This window comes from Chlorocebus sabaeus, chromosome X (genome assembly GCF_047675955.1).
Source record: "Chlorocebus sabaeus isolate Y175 chromosome X, mChlSab1.0.hap1, whole genome shotgun sequence".
Lineage (NCBI taxonomy): Eukaryota > Metazoa > Chordata > Mammalia > Primates > Cercopithecidae > Chlorocebus > Chlorocebus sabaeus.
Window position 1 is genome coordinate 85,986,055 of NC_132933.1, and position 20,791 is coordinate 86,006,845.

Here is a 20,791-nt window from a genome sequence, read left to right on the forward strand (position 1 = left end):
ACCTTGGGAAAGTCATTCTCCATCTCTCAGCCACAGAGCTTTCGTCTAAGCAGAAAAAAATTAAATGAGATTTAAGGGCCTTTATATTCTGGGACTCAGAGCATGTAACTGAGAATTGCCATTGGGAATGAAAGGAAAGCAGATAAGCAATTTGGACTTGGAAGGAATATTAACATTATCACAAATGGGAGGTCACCTTTAGTCTTTGATTAACTCTACCTATCCCATCCCCAAAGTACCTAAAATTAGCTTACATTTGTGAATATAAACTGATAAGAATAAAGGAAGCAATCAAGTAAATATTCACTTGAATCCTACATCAGCCACTTAATACCTAAATTGCTTTTGTTAAAACACTTGTTCTCTTCTACAAAATAGAGATAATAGTTTCACAGACAAACTAGGAAATGTAGTCTCTCAGTGTGTGGCCATGTGCCCATCTAAAATTTAGAGTTTCTTTCCTTAAAGGATGAAGGGGGAAATGAAGACTGTTGGACAATCAATATATTCTGTCATAGTCCTCTCTCTCAGTGCACTCCTATACACTTCTTCACTCACATGAAACATATTTATCTCCTCTCCAAGAAGGATAACCCAAAGGTCCATCCAGCTACTGCATTCATATCAAAGTCCAGGATCTCTAATAACTTGTAGTCATCCATATCAACTCCAGATATGACTCTCAATGACTCAGTGATCTATAAACTAAATGATAAGTTATCTGTCCTTTACCTACTTGCTAAAGACAATAGGGAAATATGAACAGAATAACCACAGTAAAAAATTTTTTCATGAAAAGAAAGCATACGAATGTACAACAGTCATTGGTCCATAATGATAGGTGAATCTTGCTGGGCAGGAACTGCAAAAACTCTTCTGGAAGTGGTATTACTTCCTTGGTTAGACACAGTTTCTCCTCTTTGAAAGAAATTATTTTGTCCACTATTTTTTAATCACCCCTGACTTTGCCCTCTGCAAGGTTATTCTTTGCCTTTGAGCCTCCATGGCCACATTTGTAATGACTTAAATAGCACTAGAAACTGGATCTTCTATTTTTTTCCAGTGCATATTCTGTTTACCATGTTTCACTACACCAAGCCTTTGAGTCTGAGAAGAGTGGAAGAAACAATCAGAGGAGGAGAGCATAGAAGAGATAAGTTTCTGGGTGGAGAGTGAGGTCTTTAAAAGTGGAGTGAGAATCTTGGACTCAATGCCTACTAAGCTCAGAGTACCCTAAGGATCTGTCACTGTGGCAGATTACATAAAGTGGGATCAAGGGTATCTGGTGACAGAGATAAGAGATGCCTATACTCCTGCATAACAATTGGTGTATATCACAAAACTGACTACATCAATCCCCTATTTTAAAAGACCTTCTGTTGACTTTCAGGATAAATTTTATGTTTGTTAGTCTGTTATTAAAGGTCCATAATAATTTGGCTCTCTCATTTTTCTATCCCTTAAAAGCTTTCCCCACATTTGACTATGGTATGTCCCAGTCATACTGGACTATGCAGCCTTCTCCAAGCATGCCATGGCGTTGCACATGCTATGCTTTCTACCTAAAATATCCTTTCCCACCTTGCATTTCTAGTAAACTCCTACTGTCTCACTAGTGCCAACTCAAATGTCAATCCTGAAAAATCTTCCACTGCTCATAAAATTCTGATTTAGGCACTCCTACTTTCAAATCTTTATGGGAATACATTTTGTAAATATCTGTTTACATATCTATATTTTCCAAAGGATTTAAGCCTCTTGCTTTCAAGAACTGGCTCTTATGCATTACTGTATTCCCCCATTTATGAGAGTTGCTCAGAACATGCTTGAGGAAGAAAGAAGAAAGAAAGGAAATAAGGTAAGAAATAATGTAGGAAATGGGAAGGAAGAAGGGAAGGAAGGAAGGAAGGAAGGAAGGAAGGAAGGAAGGAAGGAAGGAAGGAAGGGAGGGAGGGAGGGAGGGAGGGAGGGAGGGAGGAGGGAGGGAGGGATGGGAGGGGAGGAGAGGGGTGGGAGAATAGGAGGGAGAGAGGAAAGTGGGCAAAATTTCAGCAAAAATATGAACTCATTTTGAAATGCCATATATTAGCTGTGGGACTTTGGACAGATTGCTTAACCTTAGGACGACTGAATTTTAGTCTCAGTTCTGATCTTTCCTGGATATAGGGTACACAGTTTCCCTCTTAGGGCTTTGATTTACTCACACATAAAATGGGAAACAGGAAAACAAGACAGTGCCAAAGATCCTTTGTTATGATTTGATGCTTCTTTATTTCAATAAACACTTGGTTAATGCTTGCTCTATGCAAGGTACTGGATTAGGTATGAGGATACATAAATGAATCATGCATATTTCTGTACTGGAGATTGTGCATAAGTTTCCCCACCTGTAAAATGAAAGTTTAGACAAATTACATAACAAAGTTTGTTCAGCTTGAAGAGTACAGTATCTCTATGCATGTGAATTGATATGACATGTGACCTTAGGTGGATCATTTCCCTTCTCTAAGCATGAGTTCCCAAATTGTAAAATTAGATGGTTGAATAAGATGTTCCTTAAAGCCCCCTCGATTTCTGTTATTCTTTGAATTAAAGTTCCCTGTGAATTAAAGTACCCTGTGCCTAGTCTTCCTGCTCATCCTTGCCTTTCACTGTTGAGGTCCATTGTGGATGAACATGAGGTTGAAGAGAGGGTTTCAGGACTCAGGAACAGCCTCATAGTGGCCTACACTGGCTGCTATAATCCTGACCCTTCCACTTGACTGTGTGTCCTCAAGTAGGACTGGCTATAGCTGGGTCCCCTTTTTAAAGCCCAGCCAGGTCCTCTCAGAGAATGGGCAGAAATGTCTAGTCAGCTGTGCCTAGCCTTTCTGGAGGCCAGTAAAAGTTGTAAAGTTCTAAATGAGCCCTCAGCTACAAAAAGCAGAGTTAATTAATAAGGAAATAGATAAATCAAAGGAAGTTTTTTTTCTTCCTGATCATGTCTATTTCCTCTCTCTCTCTCTCTCTCTTTTTCCCTCTCATATATGAGGAATGGACATTTATTTTTGTGATGTATGTGAGATATATATGTGATATATATAGATATTATGAAATGTGATATATAGTGATATTATATATAATATATAGACATTTAATCTCATATATATGAAATATATATCTTTCATATAAATATATATATATATATCTCATATAAACATATATATGAGAGAGAGTGAGAATATATATATAGCCATAGAAAGATTGCCAGATTTAAGGACATGAGGGATGGTAACTGAGAGATCACTCTATTTGTCAGCCAACCGGTTACTTCTCCTGGAACATGGCACCGTTTTGGTGGGGCTCTCTTCTTGCCCTAGTGCTCTCTGAGGCTCAACCAGTCTGCTTTTCCTACTAGTATAGACAAAGGCTCCTGAATGGTTTATTATCTAGAGGGCCCTATCCTGATTACTGGCCAAGGAAACTGAGACTCCAGCAACCATGGGCAAGGTGAACAGGGAAGAATCAAGGGGGCAGCTGAGCTGAGCTGAGCTGACCTTAACCAGATGGAATTGACCTGGGCAGGCACTGGCTGATAGTACAAACCCAAATAGAATGGCAAGAAACCATGGAGTCCCAGCACCATAGAATGTCCCAGCTTGAAGTGACTGCAGTGAACACTGAGGAAAACATGTGGTGAAGGAACAATGGATTGTGAACCAATCAGAAATGTGTTAAAAACTCTATCTCTGGCCATACCAATGCTGTGTGAATTTGAGCAAGTCATTTCATCTCTGAGTCTCAGTTTGGAATTTCATTTTTGTTTTTACTAGTAAGCATGGTATGAGTAAGAGTTTTTACCAATAAGCTCAATATAAATTAAGAATAAGGATCTGCAAACTTTTCTAAGGCATCAAATAGTAAATATTTTAGATTTTGTGAGGCTTATAGTCTCTGTAGCAACTACTCAATTCTGCCTTTTTAATATGAAGGAAGTTACAGACCATATGTAAATAAATCAGCATGACTGTGTTCCAACATAACCTTATTTGCAAAAACAGGCAGTTGGTAACATTTGGTGCATAGGCCATAGTTTGGAAATCTCTGATCAAGAAGTTAAGTGGCTTCCAAAACAAACAAGCAAACAAATAAACTAGTTTCACTGTAGTATTAATAGAGCTATTATTTATCAGAACAGAGAAGGTGACATTCTTCTCCATTCTTTACTGCCCAGTAGGTTTTCAGATTTGTCCCCATTTTTCAAGTAACATGGAAAAACTGGTGTGGGTACAGAGAAGAGGCAATGGCCCAGGTTCCAAGTAGAGTCACTGAAAGAACTGGAGCTTGGGCTTTGCAACAGGGTAGATGGAGGAGAAGACAGGGTATATGTGAACCCAGGGAATACAGCTACTACCCATAGGTAGAAGCCAAAAGAAACGGAGTTCACTCAGCACAAGAACATTTTTAAGTGAGCTGCCTACTCATAAGCTCCCGTAACTAGAAGTGTGCAAGCCGAACTTGAAAGACTGGTTGAGTAGAGATGATTAGAAGAAGTAAGGTAGGAATTGGATGAACTGACTTTAGGGATTTTGTCAAGCCCTGAGCTTCTTCTTTGCCTCCCCTTGCCCACTAGACAAAAGACATGGAACTACTTCATGAAGTTGATTTTATTAATTTATGTAGCACCTCCTAAGTATGATTTGGAGCTGGGCACTAGGCAAAGTTACTGTGGCGCATAAGTGCAAATTCAAAGCCCCCAAGCTAATAACAAGATCATACACTCATCATTCATAATTTTATAGAGAATTATACTGAAACACAGAAGTTACTACAGAATTTGAAAGTGGTAGATTTACCAGAAATACGGAAATTTCTAAGCTAGAAGCAAGGCCTCAGCTCTCTCTTCCACAGGTTAAGTTCAAGAAAGGTAGGCCACAACTGATATCAGTCTGATTTGAACTGATCCTATGCAAGCTGGGACAATAGATAATGCTTTACAGATGGAAAAGAACCAGTTTAATAGGAGTAGTAGAAAACCAGCAACATGTGTCCTTATTCGTAACAATTCACTCCAGGGCAGCATCCCCTGGAAGCACAATGGAGCAAACCTCTCTGGGGAGGGAAATGATCTTCAGTTCCCTAAGAGATTCCAGGTTAGTTTGACCCCAGCAAGAGGCCCTTCAGTTTACCAGTCTGTCTCAATTTCATTGTACCCAAATATTTCTAGAAAGTGGGGTAGGCATGAAGGACTGATCAGTCCTCTGAGGTTCAAACATCACGACCACCTAATTTCATACCTTGAATTTGTTATTGCCTCCTAGAAATGTAATATCATATATTGAGTAGGTAAGGTCTGTAAGCTGTTCCTAAAGCCATTAAGAGGACCCACTCCTTTGAAAGCCTCATTCATCCTCTCTGTACCATTCTCCCAAATCTCTGAAAGAGGCAGTATGGTGGAGGATGTAGGCTTTAAAATCAGACACATGTGGCTTGAAATTCTGACCCAACTACTTGATGGCTATATAATTTGCTTTCTGAGCCTTCACTTTCTTCCCTGTAAAATAGGAGTAATGATATCTAATGCATAGATTTATTGTAATTATTTTAATACTACATCCAAAAGCCTGGCATAGCGCCTGGCACATAGTACAAAATTTAATCAGTGATTGTTCTTATTATTGGAAAGTGCATACTCTTTGCAGTCAGTCCTTTGACTTTTAGTCCCAATATTGGCATTTACTGGCTGTATAACCCTCAGCAAGTCAGGTCATTAATTAGAAGCTCAATTTCCTAATTGGGATACTAACAGTGCTTAAATTTTAGGGTGTAGGTGGAAATAAATGAGCTAAATATGTTTAAAACAACTCTCACATAGTCTGGCACATAGCAGATATTTAATATATGGGGATTTCTTTGCCAATAGTTATGAAGTATTATTCAGTCCCTTGCTCACTTATTGGCCCTCAAGGGTTTTCACACACAGATAGGTAGAGAGAATGCATTCCCCCTACTCTTAGTTGCCAACCTGATGCCCTACTGAGCTAAGCCTGGTCACAATGAGGTTAATCTGTCCCAGGGACATCCGGGAGACAAGAAAGGGTCTGGCAACCTGAAGAAGCCCACTGGCAAGAGTGTGGCTCCTACTTCGACATATATCTTGTGTACTAATTATCTATCCTTTTGCCCTTCACATACCCCTCCTAAAACCAACAATTGTCAGAAGTCACAGGATCCTGGGAGAGGGCACAGGATAGAGGGACAGTTGGTAAGGGATATAGTCACAGAATCCTGGGGAATTGGGAGGGGATGGGGATACAGGGAAAGTTGGTAAGGGGTTGTACCACTCATCTATTAAGAAACATTTAACTGGGTATAAGCATTTGACTGGGAGTTAAGGATTTTGGTTTCTTATTTGGTCTGCCACTAACTCACTCCATAACCCTGGAAAAATCTCTTCCCATCTTTGCCTGTATAATGGTTTCTTTGGCTCAGGATCCTTCTGGCTCTGACATTCTACAAATCTGAAAAAGAGCTGGACTCATAGGAAAACAACTTAAAATAGGAGCATCTGATATTGGTTAACTCCAGAGAAATTTTTGGAAGGTATCTGAAATTTCAGTAAGCACACAAATATTTTATATGATTCTGGGGGCAGGAGAGATAAACTTAAAAATGCTATTGAAAATCCTGGGATCCATAACTCAAAGTGATGAAAGCAAATCAGTTTGAGAAAGATAGAAGTCTGATAAGCATTCTGGGAAACCTAGGGCTGCCCAGGCCTAGCCGCAGATCAGAAGGGGTGAGGCTGAGCCAGGAACTGGCAAAATGCCCCTGTATCATTATGGAACAGTGTTTGTGAAAGTGACCTGGGCTTTTGCCCAAGAATGGTTCCTGAACTTAATTTAACCCGACTACATTAGGACTTAAACCTCAGAAGCTTCATGTCCTAGCTGTATGATCTTAGGAATTAGTGAGAAACTCTCAGAAAACTCTCAGTTGAAGGAAGTGAGATTGTCATCTTAAAACTGGTGGTTCTTTGGTGAAAGGAACATAGACAAATAGAACGAGGTGTAATAACTGAGTCCTGGGGCACTTTACCATTTAGTGGTTGTGGCAACTAGAAGGAACCAGCAAGAGAAACAGTGAATGGCGAGGGGAAGCAGGAGCAAGATCGAGAATACCTGGTGTCCTGTAAGCCAAAGAAAAGTGTGCTCAGGGAAGAGGAAGTGATTAACTGCAGGTCAAGAAGCAGGAAGTGACCGATTGCAGGGGAGAAGAATGGGGAGGTTAGTAAAGAGTGTTTCCAGACCCAAGTTAGATATCTTCTAGTAAAGCCCTTTCATTATATCTAAAGTCAACATATATTAGCTGTGTGAGAGTGAGATACTGCTAACTTTTGAAAAATAAAAATATGATCTCATTTTGAAAATAAAAATTTGTTCTTAATCCTTCTCAATCACAAACGCTTTTGAGAGTTGGGCAAAAGCTATGGTCCTAACTTCCTTGGAAAAATGTTGATTCACAAAAATTGTGCACACAGTTTCATCATGTACTGCTATTTAAATATCCTGCTTTAAAGGGTAATAGAATAACTGAATGTGTGTATATACCTGAGAATGTCTCCATTAGAAAGGGGCATAGAATTTGAGATGGGGAGTGTCTGTGCAAGGAGGACATTATCTGCTACAGAAACAAAGAAGAGACATAGACTGTGATATGTGCACCAAATGGAGAAAGGATTCACAGGCCCAAGAATGCCATATAATATAATTTAATTTTTAAAACTATTCTAATTATGTCCTCAGCTTCTTCAGAAACTTTCCATAAATTTACCTAATTTTCCTAGCTTTGATTCCATATTCAATGGGCAAACTTGTGACCATAAAGTATCCATTCAGCATTCCAAGGTAATACGTCCAGAGACTAAAAAATCCCCAAACCTGAGGACACTACTAATCGGGGTGTATATGTATGGTAGACAACTAGACTCACTCACTATTATGTGATATATGCCAACACCCTAGTCACACTGTCTACATGATTCAATTCCTACTGACTAATTTTCAATGACTCAACTTCATCCTTATCATCACTCTGTGATGCGGAATTTAATATTCCTGTTTTACAAGTTGCTACTTCTTCAGCTGTGATCATTTACAGAGCATTTTCGTATCCTTTGATTTCAATTTAACCTCATACCAGTCCTTAAAGCAGTATAAATATTATGTCTTGTGATCTGTGTAGGCTTCTCCTCAGTCTGCACTATGGATCACAAAGTAACAGCTTTCACCATATGTGAGTCTATGCATTTCTCCTGTTTGCTTCTAAGAACAGAGAAACAGAGAAAGAAGGGGATCCATTCAAAGCCGTCTTTCAACCCCTTTGAACTTCTCTTTGAGGCTAGGATTCTCCTCACTAATTTTTCATAGAATCACGGAAGGACTTCAGGGATTATACCCCAACGGTCATTATCCGAGATTGCATATCCAAACCTTCTGAGGATGGGATAAGGGGTGGAAACTGGCAAGCCCCTCACCCCCACCCTGTCATAAGCACAGTCAGTTCAGGAAGTTTAGTTTTGCCATAGCCTTTACCAGGGCAGCCAAGAAGAACTAACAAGAGGGACACTGCCATAACAAACACTCAGCCTGGAAAATACTATCCAAGATCCACAGGCAGGAATTTCTTACAAAACAAGGGCCCAGCAGCCTTTTTGTTCCTGAAACTTCCTGTTTCAGAGACTTTCTTCCTCCAAAGAGAGACACCAAATGACTTTGCTTGGGAAAACACATTCTGTCACATTGGGCAGTATCAGTGGGGGCCAAACCAAGGCTAAGCGGTACCAAAATAGCACTGCAAAAACTCAAAAAATTAAGCTGTCCTTAAAACCATATACACAAAATTAGGCCAGGACCTGTGTGCTAAATTTAAACAGGATGACTGTCTGTTAAAACAAAAGATTTAAATAGGATCAAGAGAACCCTAAAATAATAGTCAAAAATGTCTACAATATGATACAAAAATCAGCTGACATAATGATACGGGAGCAGGCAGGGATGTGCTGGGTAGAGAAGGGCAGAGACCCTGGTGAAAGCTCCACTCTCGAGCTTGTGCACATGGACCTAAGTGAGGACAGGCACTCCTGTTTTTGTGCCCAAATGTTGCATTTTCCAAGACCACTCTAGCCCACCACACTCACCATCCTGTGCCTATAAAAACCCGGAGACCCTAGCAGGCACACACACAAGTGCCCAGACGTCGAGAGGAACACACCTGCAGAAGAACACACAGAAAGACCCCAGCAGGCCATTGATGGCAGAACAACGTGGTAGTCAATGGAAATCCAGCCAAGGGTGGTGGGAGGAGAGCCTGGATGTTGAGCAGGCTGACTCCAGGGGAAAACCACCTTCTCACTCCATCCCCCTTCTGGCTCCCCATCCATCTGCTGAGAGCTACTTCCACCACTCAATAAAACTTTACACTCCTTTTCCAAGCCCACGTGTGATCCAGCTTTTCCAGTACACTAGGGCAAGAACCCCAGAATACAGAAAGCCCTCTGTCCTTATAATAAAGCAGAGAGTCTAATTGAACTGATTAACCCAAGCTGCCTGCAGCTGGCTAAGCTGAAAAAGCACACTGGGGCTTTGAGAGCTGTAAAAACTCAACCCTAGACACTGCTGAGAAATCAGAGCCCGTGCTCCCCACAACCTGTCCATCTGCATGCTTCCCCTATGGGTTTGAGCAGTGAGGCACCAAAGAAGCTAGTCACACCCCCGTTGTAAGCTCTGCAAGGGGGATAAGGGAACATTCCTCCCATTTCAATAACACAACACAACCAAGAAAATCACAACTTAAATGAGAAAATACACCTAACTAATGCCAACACAAAAATGACTTAGATGTTGAAATTATCTGACAAGATTGTAAAGTATCCATCATAAAAGAATGCTTCAACATCTTTTCCATGTTCCCCTATGGGCATTTAGTGCTATAAATTTCCCTCTAAACACTGCTTTACCTGTGTCCCAGAGATCCTGGTATGTTGTGTCTTTGTTCTCATTGGTTTCAAAGAACTTATTTATTTCTGCTTTAATTTCATTGTTTACCCAGTAGTCATTCAGGAGCGGGTTGTTCAGTTTCCATGTAGTTGTGAGGTTTTCAGTGAGTTTCTTAATCCCGAGTTCTAATTTCATTGCACTGTGGTCAGAAAGACTGTTTGTTATGATTTCCATTCTTTTGCATTTGCTTAGGAGTGTTTTACTTCCAATTATGTACTCAATTTTAGAATAAGTGTGATGTGGTGCTGAGAAGAATGTACATTCTGTTCATTTTGGGTGGAGACCTCTGTAGATGTCTATTAGGTCCGCTTGGTCCATAGCTGAGTTCAAGTCCTGAATATCCTTGTTAATTTTCTGTCTCATTGATTTGTCTGATATTGACAGTGGGGTGTTTAATTCTCCCACTATTGTGTGGGAGTCTAAGTCTCTTTATAGGTCTCTAAGAACTTGTTTTATGAATCTGGGTGCTCCTGTATTGGGTGCACATATATTTAGGACAGTTAGCTCTTCTTGTTGCATTGATCCCTTTACCACCATGTAATGCCCTTCTTTTTCTTTTTTGATCTTTGTTAGCTTAAAGTCTGTTTTTATCAGAGACTAGGATTGCAACCCCTGCTTTGTTTTCACTTTTCATTTGCTTGGTAAATATTCCGCTATTCCATTATTTTGAGCCTATGTGTGTCTTTGTACACCAGATGTGTCTCCTGAATACAGTATACTGATGGGTCTTGACTCTTTACCCAATATACCAGTCTATGTCTTTTAATTGGGGGCATTTAGCCAGTTTACACTTAAGGTTAATATTGTTATGTGTGAATTGGATCCTGTCATTATAATGCTAGCTGGTTATTTTGCCCATTAGTTGATGCAGTTTCTTCATAGTGCCCATGGTCTTTACTATTTGGAATGTTTCTGAGGTGGCTGGTACTTGTTTTTCCTTTCCTTATGTAGTGCTTCTTTCAGGAAGGCAGGCCTGGCAGTGACAAAATCTCTTGGCATGTGCTTGTTGGTAAAGGATTTTATTTCTCCTTGATTTATGAAGCTTAGTTTGGTTGGATATGAAATTCTGGGATGAAAATTCTTTTATATAAGAATGTTGCATATTGGCCCCTACTTTCTTCTGGCTTGTAGGTTTTCTGCATAGAGATCCACTGTTAGTCTGATGGGCTTCCCTTTGTGGGTAACCCGATCTTTCTCTCTGGTTGCCCTTAACATTTTTTTCCTTCATTTCAACCTTGGTGAATCTGATAACAATGTGTCTTGGGGTTACTCTTCTTGAGGAGTACCTTTGTGGTGTTCTCTGTATGTCCTGAATTTGAATGTTGGCCTGTCTTGCTATGTTGTGGAAGTTTTCCTGGATAATATACTGAAGAGTGTTTTACAACTTGGTTCCATTCTCCCCATCACTTTCAGGTATACCAATCAAATGCAGGTTTGTTCTTTTCACATAGACTCATATTTCTTGGAGGCTTTGTTTGTTCCTTTTCATTCTTTCTTCTCTATTCTTGTCTTCTTGCTTTATTTCATTAAGTTGATCTTCAATCTCTGATATCCTTTCTTCTGCTTGATTGATTTGGTTATTGATACTTGTGTATGCTTCATGAAGTTCTTGTGCTGTGTTTTTCAGCTCCATCAGGTCATTTATGTTCTTTTCTAAACTAGTTATTCTAGTTAGCAATTCCTCTCACTTTTTATCAAGGTTCTTATCTTCCTTATATTGGGTTAGAACATGTTCCTTTAGCTTGGAGGAGTTTGTTATTACCCACCTTCTGAAGATTACTTCTGTCAATTCATCAAACTCAATCTCTGTCCAGTTTTGTTCCCTTGCTGGCAAGGAGTTGTGACCCTTTGGAGAAGAGGCATTCTGATTTTTGGAATTTTCAGCATTTTTGCATTGGTTTTCTTCATCTTTGTGGATGTCTCTACCTTTGGTCTTTTTTTTTTTTTTTTTTTTTTTGAGACAGAATCTTGTTCCGTTGCCCAGGCTGGAGTGCATTGGTATGATCTCGGCTCACTGCAAGCTCCACCTCCTGGGTTCATGCCATTCTCCTGCCTCAGCCTCCCAAGAAGCTGGGACTAAAGGCACCTGCTACCACGCCCTGCTAATTTTTTGTATTTTTAGTAAAGACAGAGTTTCACCAAGTTTGCCAGGATGGTCTCGATCTCCTGACCTTATTATCCACCTTCCTTGGCATCCCAAAGTGCTGGGATTACAGGCGTAATCCACCACACCCGGCCTACCTTTGGTCTTCAGTGTTGGTGACCTTCAGATGGAGTTTTTGTGTGGGCATACTTTTTGTTGATGTTGATACTACTCCTTTCTGTTTGTTATTTTTCCTTCTAACAGTCAGGACCCTCTGCTGCAGGTCTGCTGCAGTTTGCTGGAGGTCCACTCCAGACCCTGTTTACCTGGCTATCACCAGCAGAGGCTGCAGCACAGCAAAAATTGCTGCCTGCCCTTTCCTCTGGAAGGTTCATCCCAGAGGGGCACCCACCAAATACCAGCCAAAGCTCTCCTGTACGAGGTGTCTGTTGACCCCTCCTGGGAGGTGTCTCTCAAACAGGAGGTACAGGGGTCAAGGACCCACTTGAGGAGGCAGTCTGGCCCTTAGCAGAGCTCAAGCACTGTGCTGGAAGATCTGCTGCTCTCTTCAGGCAGGAATGTTTAAGTCAGCTGAAGCTGCACCCACAGCCGCTCTTTCCCCCAGACAATGGCAATATAGAATATCTCAATACAAATATAGGAAAAAATAAAATGAAAGACTTATATTCCAGGATGAAATGAAAATTAAAGAGCTAAACAAAAGCAATAAAAGAAGTAAAAGCTTGCTTAATTGGCTTAATAATGAGGTGGACTTGGCAAAGCATTGGAGTGAACTTGAGAAAATATAAATTGAAAGAACCTAATCTTAAAAACAGAGAGAAAATAGACTGAAAAAGAATAAAAAGAACCAAAGAGATCTTTGAAGCAATAATGAAAGGTACACCATTTTTATCATTGGAGTCCTAGAAAGAGAAAAAAAAAGGACAATGAGTCTAAAAGAGCATTACAAAAATATAGTGGCTGAAAACCTCCCAAATTTGACTAGAGAAAGAAACTTACAGATGCAATATGATGAGGAGCCCAAGCAGGAAAAACCCAAAGAAATCTCTGACAAGATACATCATAATTAATCTTCTGAAAGTTAAAGATAAAGAAAACTAAAATCTTGAAAGCAGCCAGAGAGAAACCAAGCGTTACCTACCAGGAATGGGCAATTTTAAAAGCAGCAGATTTCTTATCTGAAGTCATGAAGGCAAGAAACAAAAGACATATTTTTGAAGTGATGAAATAAAAAAAAAAAAAACTATAAACTGTGAATTCTACCTTTAACAAAGCTATACTTCAGGAACAAAAGAAAAATAAAGATATACAAAGGAAAACAAAAATAATTTGGCACTACAAGACCTGCCCTTAAATATTAGCTAAAGGATGTTCTGTAAACGTAATGGAAATAATTTTTAAAAAAGGATTCCTAAGCATCAGGAAAGAAGAAACAACACAGAAAGAGCACATGGCACAAACAAAAGATTATCCCTCACCTTATGAGTTTTTAACTCATAACTGATGATTGAAAGAAAAATTATACTACTATCTGATAATGATAATAGTGGGAAAGGTAAAGGGAAATGGTAAAGCTCTATGGAAGACTTCTACACTTCACATGAAGTGGTAAACTGTTAATACTGGTTAATATCAGTAGACTGATAAGATATATAATAATATGTACAGCAACCATTACAAAAAATACAAAATCATTACACTAAAATCACACTATCAATCAACTAATATAGAATTTTAAAATTATTCAAATAACTCGAAGTCAAAGCTGGGGGGCGGAGCAAGATGGCCAAATAGGAACAGCTCCAGTCTCCAACTCCCAGCGCAGAAGACGGTGATTTCTACATTTTCTTTTTCTTTTTTTTTATTTTTTTTGAGACGGAGTCTCGCTCTGCCACCCAGGCTGGAGTGCAGTGGCCGGATCTCAGCTCACTGTAAGCTCCGCCTCCCAGGTTCACACCATTCTCTTGCCTCAGCCTCCCGAGTAGCTGGGACTACAGGCGCCCACCACCTCGTCCGGCTAGTTTTTTGTATTTTTTAGTAGAGACAGGGTTTCACCGTGTCAGCCAGGATGGTCTTGATCTCCTGACCTCGTGATCCGCCCATCTCGGCCTTCCAAAGTGCTGGGATTATAGGCTTGAGCCACCGCACCTGGCCGATTTCTGCATTTTCAACTGAGGTACTGGGTTCATCTCACTAGGGAGTGCCGGACAATTGGTGCTGGTCAGCTGCTGCAGCCCAACCAGCCAGAGCTGAAGCAGGGCGAGGCATCGCCTAACCTGGGAAGCGCAAGGGGGAAGGGAATCCCTTTTCCTAGCCAGGGGAACTGAGACACATAACACCTGGAAAATAGGGTAACTCCCACCCCAATACTGCGCTTTAAGCAAACAGGCATACCAGGAGATTATATCCCACACCTGGCTGGGAGGGTCCCACGCCCACGGAGCCTCCCTCATTGCTAGCACAGCAGTCTGCGATCTAACCGCAAGGCAGCCACAAGGCTGGGGGAGGGGCGCCCACAATTGCTGAGGCTTAAGTAGGTAAACAAAGCCACTGGGAAGCTCGAACTGGGTGGAGCTCACAGCAGCTCAAGGAAACCTGCCTGTCTCTGTAGACTCCACCTCTGGGGACAGGGCACAGCTAAACAACACCAACGAAAAGCAGCAGAAACCTCTGCAGATGCAAACGACTCTGTCTGACAGCTTTGAAGAGAGCGGTGGATCTCCCAACATGGAGGTTGAGATCTGAGAAGGGACAGACTGCCTGCTCAAGTGGGTCCCTGACCCCTGAGTAGCCTAACTGGGAGACATCCTCCACTAGGGGCAGTCTGATACCCCACACCTCACAAGGTGGAGTACACCCCTGAGAGGAAGCTTCCAAAGTAAGAATCAGACAGGTACACTCTCTGTTCAGCAATACTCTATCTTCTGCAGCCTCTGCTGCTGATACCCAGGCAAACAGGGTCTGGAGTGGACCTCAAGCAATCTCCAACAGACCTACAGCTGAGGGTCCTGACTGGTAGAAGGAAAACTATCAAACAGGAAGGACGCCTACACCAAAACCCCATCAGTACGTCACCATCATCAAAGACCAGAGGCAGATAAAACCACAAATAACCCTCAGGAAATCAAGAAAAGAGAAAGAGAGAAATTAGAAATAGAGAAAACAAAGGTGGAAACAATAAAAAGACAAACTTATTCTAAAATATATAAATAATTAGCTTAAATAAAATTGTTCTAGGCCGGGCGCGGTGGCTCAAGCCTGTAATCCCAGCACTTTGGGAGGCTGAGACGGGCGGATCACAAGGTCAGGAGATCAAGACCATGCTGGCTAACACGGTGAAACCCCGTCTCTACTAAAAATACAAAAAAATTAGCCGGGCATGGTAGCAGGCACCTGTAGTCCCAGCTACTCGGGAGGCTGAGGCAGGAGAATGGCGTGAACCCAGCAGGCGGAGCTTGTAGTGAGCCGAGATCACGCCACTGCACTCCAGCCTGGGCGGCAGAGTGAGACTCCGTCTCAAAAAATAAATAAATAAAAATAAATAAATAAAATTGTTCTAAATAGAGCAATGAAATGTTAAATACTGACAGTGTGTAAAGAGCATAAACTAACTATATGCTATTTTTGGGAAACACACCTGAAAACAAAGACATAGGCTGGTTGAGTGTAAAGAGATGAAAGAAAACATGCCAAAGAGACATGAATCATTAAAAACAAACAAGTGGCTGAATTAATATCTGACAATATCTGGTAATAGTTTTTCTTTAGAGAAAAGAAAATTACTAGAAATGAAAAGGGACATTATATAATGATAAAAGAGATAAAAAGGATTGGTCATCAGGCAGACATAACAATCATAAATGTGTGCAACATCTGATAGAGCTGAAAGGAAAAATAGAAAAATCTAAAATTGCAGTTGAGAACTTAGACTTCTCTCAGCAACTGCTAGAACTGCTAGATAAAAAATTGTCAAGGACATAGATCTGAACAACACAATCATCCAACAGTATATCACTAAGCTATTTAGATCAATCCACTCAACAACAGCAGAATATACATTTTATCAAGCTCTTATGGAACATTCACTGAGGTAGACCACATCTTGCATCATAAAAAAATTCTCGAAAACTTAAAAAATTGATATTATACAAAATGTATCTGACCGTTATGTAATCAGAAGCCAATCATAATCCTGAAAGACACAATTCTGAATGCCATAATCCCAAATGTTAAAATCTGAAAAGACCAAAATCCCAAAAATCTAAAATCCTGAATACGTAGCTTAAAAAAAAACAAACAAATTTTAAAGATATTATTTATATTTTTAAAAGGATATTTATTTGAGAATCATATAAAACAAAACATAACACTTTATAGGCCATGTTACACACCAAAATAGGCAATAATAACGTAAATTTTGCAAGCATAAACACTCAGGTATACTAACAGAAGTCACACGAGCATAACAGTTATGAGCAGATGAACCAAATTAATAAAGAAACAAGCCAAAAAGGAAAATGCATAAAATATACATCACTATGGTTAGTAATGGTGTACACTCAGCCTTATAACTGCAGTTATCTAAAATACTGTGATGAATAACCTAAGTATTTTACTGAGATTGATTGAAAAACCAGGGTGGTTTAGCAATGCATATGCAGTCACCCAAAGAGTTGGCATATCCAGAAATTTTGTCTTTCACAAATGTAAATGTACAACAAAGACATCTCTTCATTTATTGAGAAAGTGTTAACACTTTCATGTGCACATACAATGCTTACACACAAAGTCAATGTTGTGATAAGGCACTTTTAAGGAGTCAAATTTACAAAAGAATAATTCCTAAAAAGAATTAGAACTCTCTAAAGGTCTGCACACAATTTATACCTCCAGTATAAGAAATAATGTAAAGATAAAATACACAGTGTAATAAATTATAAAAAATAATGCTGAAATAAAATAGTGGGTAAGAAACTAAACAGAAGAAAAGAGAAAACCTAAAAAATCTAAGAAAGACATTTGACATGAAAATTGTATTACAGAAATAGATGATGGGCAATTGTGCAGAGATAATTTGTAAGTGCTGACCAACTTTCACAAGCATTGACTATATTTTGAAGTCTTGCACCATGATGAAGAGGTGATTTTTTTTGAAACATGACTCTCCTGGAAGAATACATTCACATACATTTTTTGTGAATGTACTGCTGTTTTTGAAATTCTTCTAATTTGATATACACCAACATGAGCATTTCCTATTAATTTTTCCTATCTTCTGTGCCATGCTTCTGTGTTTTTTGGGGTACATGGAAATCCATTCTGCATGCACTGATATACAAACCACAAATTTGGTGGAAATTATAGTGGTAATCAAATAGAAACTCTTGCTTGTCTCCTTATCTTATCATGCACGTAATTGTTTTTTCAACCAGCCAGTAACTTCACTGACTTCTTCAGACAAATTAGGCTTTAATTTGTTAAAAGCTCCTGGAACATCATCAGCTGGAAGGAATACCAACACAGGCAAACAATGCATTTTTTAACTGATGTTCTAGACACTGCCATATTACATGACCAATTCACTCATCTGAATTTTCCACCAAATGCAGATAAGGACAATAACAAGGTAATAGTGCTCAACATGACGCAATTAACATCTTGTAATTATCCTGAAGACCACCAAAAATGCACTAATCTCTTCTCCAGAATTCACCTTTCAGGATTTCAATATTTAGAAATTTAATCTTTCCGAATTGTGATTTTTTTTTAGGATTTTAGATAGAAATTCTGATCTTTCAGGATTATCAACATTTGGGATTGTAGAGTTCTGGATTGTCTTTCAGAATTATCATTCAAATCTTATCAAATCTAACTAGAATTCAAAAACAGAAAGATGACTGAAAAATACCTAAACCCATGGAAATTAAATAACACACTTCTGCACAATCCTTAGGTAACAGAGGAAGTCTCAGGAGAAGTAAAAATGCTTTGAATTAATTAAAAATGAAAATATGACATACCAAATGTATGTGACGCACCTAAAGTAGTGCTGAGAGGGAAATATATAAAACTAAATGTTTATATTGTAAATAAGATAAAGTGTCAAAATGATATTCGAAGTTCCTAACTCAAGAAACTAAGACAGAAAAAGGAAAGCAAGTAGAAGAAAGAAAATAATGAAGAGGAGAAACCAATACAATTAAAAATTAGGAAAATAATGGAGGAAATCAATAATACAAAAAGTTGCGGGGTTTTTTTGAAAAAAAAAAAGAAACACATTCAATAAACCCCAAACAAGATGCAGAAACAGAAGAGAAGATCAAATCATCAATATTGAGAATGAAACAGAAAATATCACTAGAGATTATGTAGTCATAAAAATTATAATAAGAGAATGCAATGAACAATGTAATACTCATAAATTTGATAGCTTATAATAAATGAACCAATTCCTTGAAAATCAAAAACTATCAAAACTCTACATAGATTAAATGGGTATTCTCAATAGTCTTATAACTGTTTAAAAGGTTGAACTCATAATTTAAAAGACTTGAAGAAAAAATATTCTGGCACAGATAGTTTCACTGCACAATGGTTATCAAACATTGAAAAAGAACTAACATCAATTTTCCACTTTTTCCTACAGAAAATAAAAGTGAGAAGAAGAACTTTCAACTGATTTTGTGAGGGTAGTATTATTCTACTACCAAAACCAGACAAGTACAAAACAAAGGGGAAAAAAAAGCTGCATAACCATATCTGTCATAAATGTAGACACAAAAGTGTACATTTAAATATGAGCAAACCATGTTCGAATAATGTGACCAAGTGAGATTCATTCCTGGTATGCAATGTCCATTCAGATTTTGAAAATGAATTAGAAGACTGGGCACAGTGGCTCATGCCTGTAATCCCAGCACTTTGGGAGGCTGAGGCAGGTAGATCATGAAATCAGGTGTTCGAGACTTGCCTGGCCAGCATGGTGAAATCCTGTCTCTACTAAAAATACAGAAATTAGACAGGCATGGTGGTGCACACCTGTAATCCCAGCTACTTGGGAGGCTGAGGCAAGATTGCTTGAACCTGGGAGGCTGAGGTTGCATTGAGCTGAGATCATGCCACTGCACTCCAGCCTGGGTGACACAGTGAGACTCCATCTCAAAAAAAAAAAAAAAAAAAAAAAAAAAAGAAAAAGAAAAAAAGAAAAAAAAAAATTAGTGTAATGCAATAATACCAACACACCAAAAATAAGAAAAATATGATGATACTAATTAATAAAGGTGTTTGATGTAATTCAATACCCAGTCATGATTAAATGAAATAAAAGATAGTTTCAACAAGTTAAGGATAGGAAGTTAGAACTTGACAAACTGCATCTCCAAAATCCTACAGCTAATATAATTGATGATGAAAGACTGAATTCCTTTTCCTATGATTGACAATAAGGCAAGAATTCTGCTCTTATCAATCATTCAACATAGTAGTTGAAATTCTGACCACTGCAACAAGGCAAGAAAAACAAATAAAAGATATATGGATTGGAAAGGGAGAAATAAAACTGTCCTATTAATAGATGACATAATTGTTTCCTAGAAAATCTCAATAAATCTACAAAACAACTTCTAAAAATAATAAGTGACTTCAGCAAGGTCTCGGATACTAGATAAACACACAGAAATCAGATACATCTCTAGATATTAAGAATGATAATGAGGAAACCTTAATTTAAAGTATTTACATAGACTCCAATAAAATGAACTCCTTAGATATATATTTAATAAAATGTGTACAGTATATATACGCTGAAAACACAAAGACCTGAAACAAATCAATGTAAATAAATGGAGAGAGGCATACTATGTTCATGAGTTGGATGACTCAAAATCATAAAGATGTCAATTCTCTATAAATTGATTTATAGGTTTAATGCAACTCCTATTGAAATTTTAGGGAAGTGGAGCAATATGGGAGAATAGACGGCTACACCATTCGGCTACACCATTCATTTCCTTCACAAGAACACTAAATTTTAACAACTATCTGCACACAGAAAAGTACTTTCTCACAAGAACCACGTATCAGGTGAGCAATCACAGTATGTGGTTTTAATGTCATATTACTGAAAGAGGCATTGAAGAGGGTGGAAGAGACAGTCTTGAATTGCTGAAGCCACCCCTCTGCCCTGCCCTGGCTGTGGCCACATGGCATGAAGAGAGAATGTGTGCTTTTGGAGGAGGGAGAGTGCAGGGACTGGGGGAATTTACATTGAACTCTGTGCTGCCCTGTCTCAGTGGAGAGCAAAACCATGCTGGGCTCAGTCAGCATCCACCCATGGAAGGAAAATTTGGATAAGCCCTAGTCACAAAAGATTTGCCCATCCCAGTGGTTGGAACTTGAGTTTCTCAGCAAGCCTTACCTGCATGGGCCATAGTGCTCTGGAATTCTAGGTAAACTTGACAGGCAGGTTAGGACACAAGGACTATACAACTCTTAGCGCTACTCTTAGTGTACTTAGTTCCTACACAACTCTTAGTGCTGGGTTGGGCTCAGAAGCAGTAGACTAGGGTGGCTAAGGGAGTGCTTGTACCACCCCTCCCAAAGCCCTATGCAGTATGGCTCACAGTAATAAAAGTGACTTCTTCATTCTGGT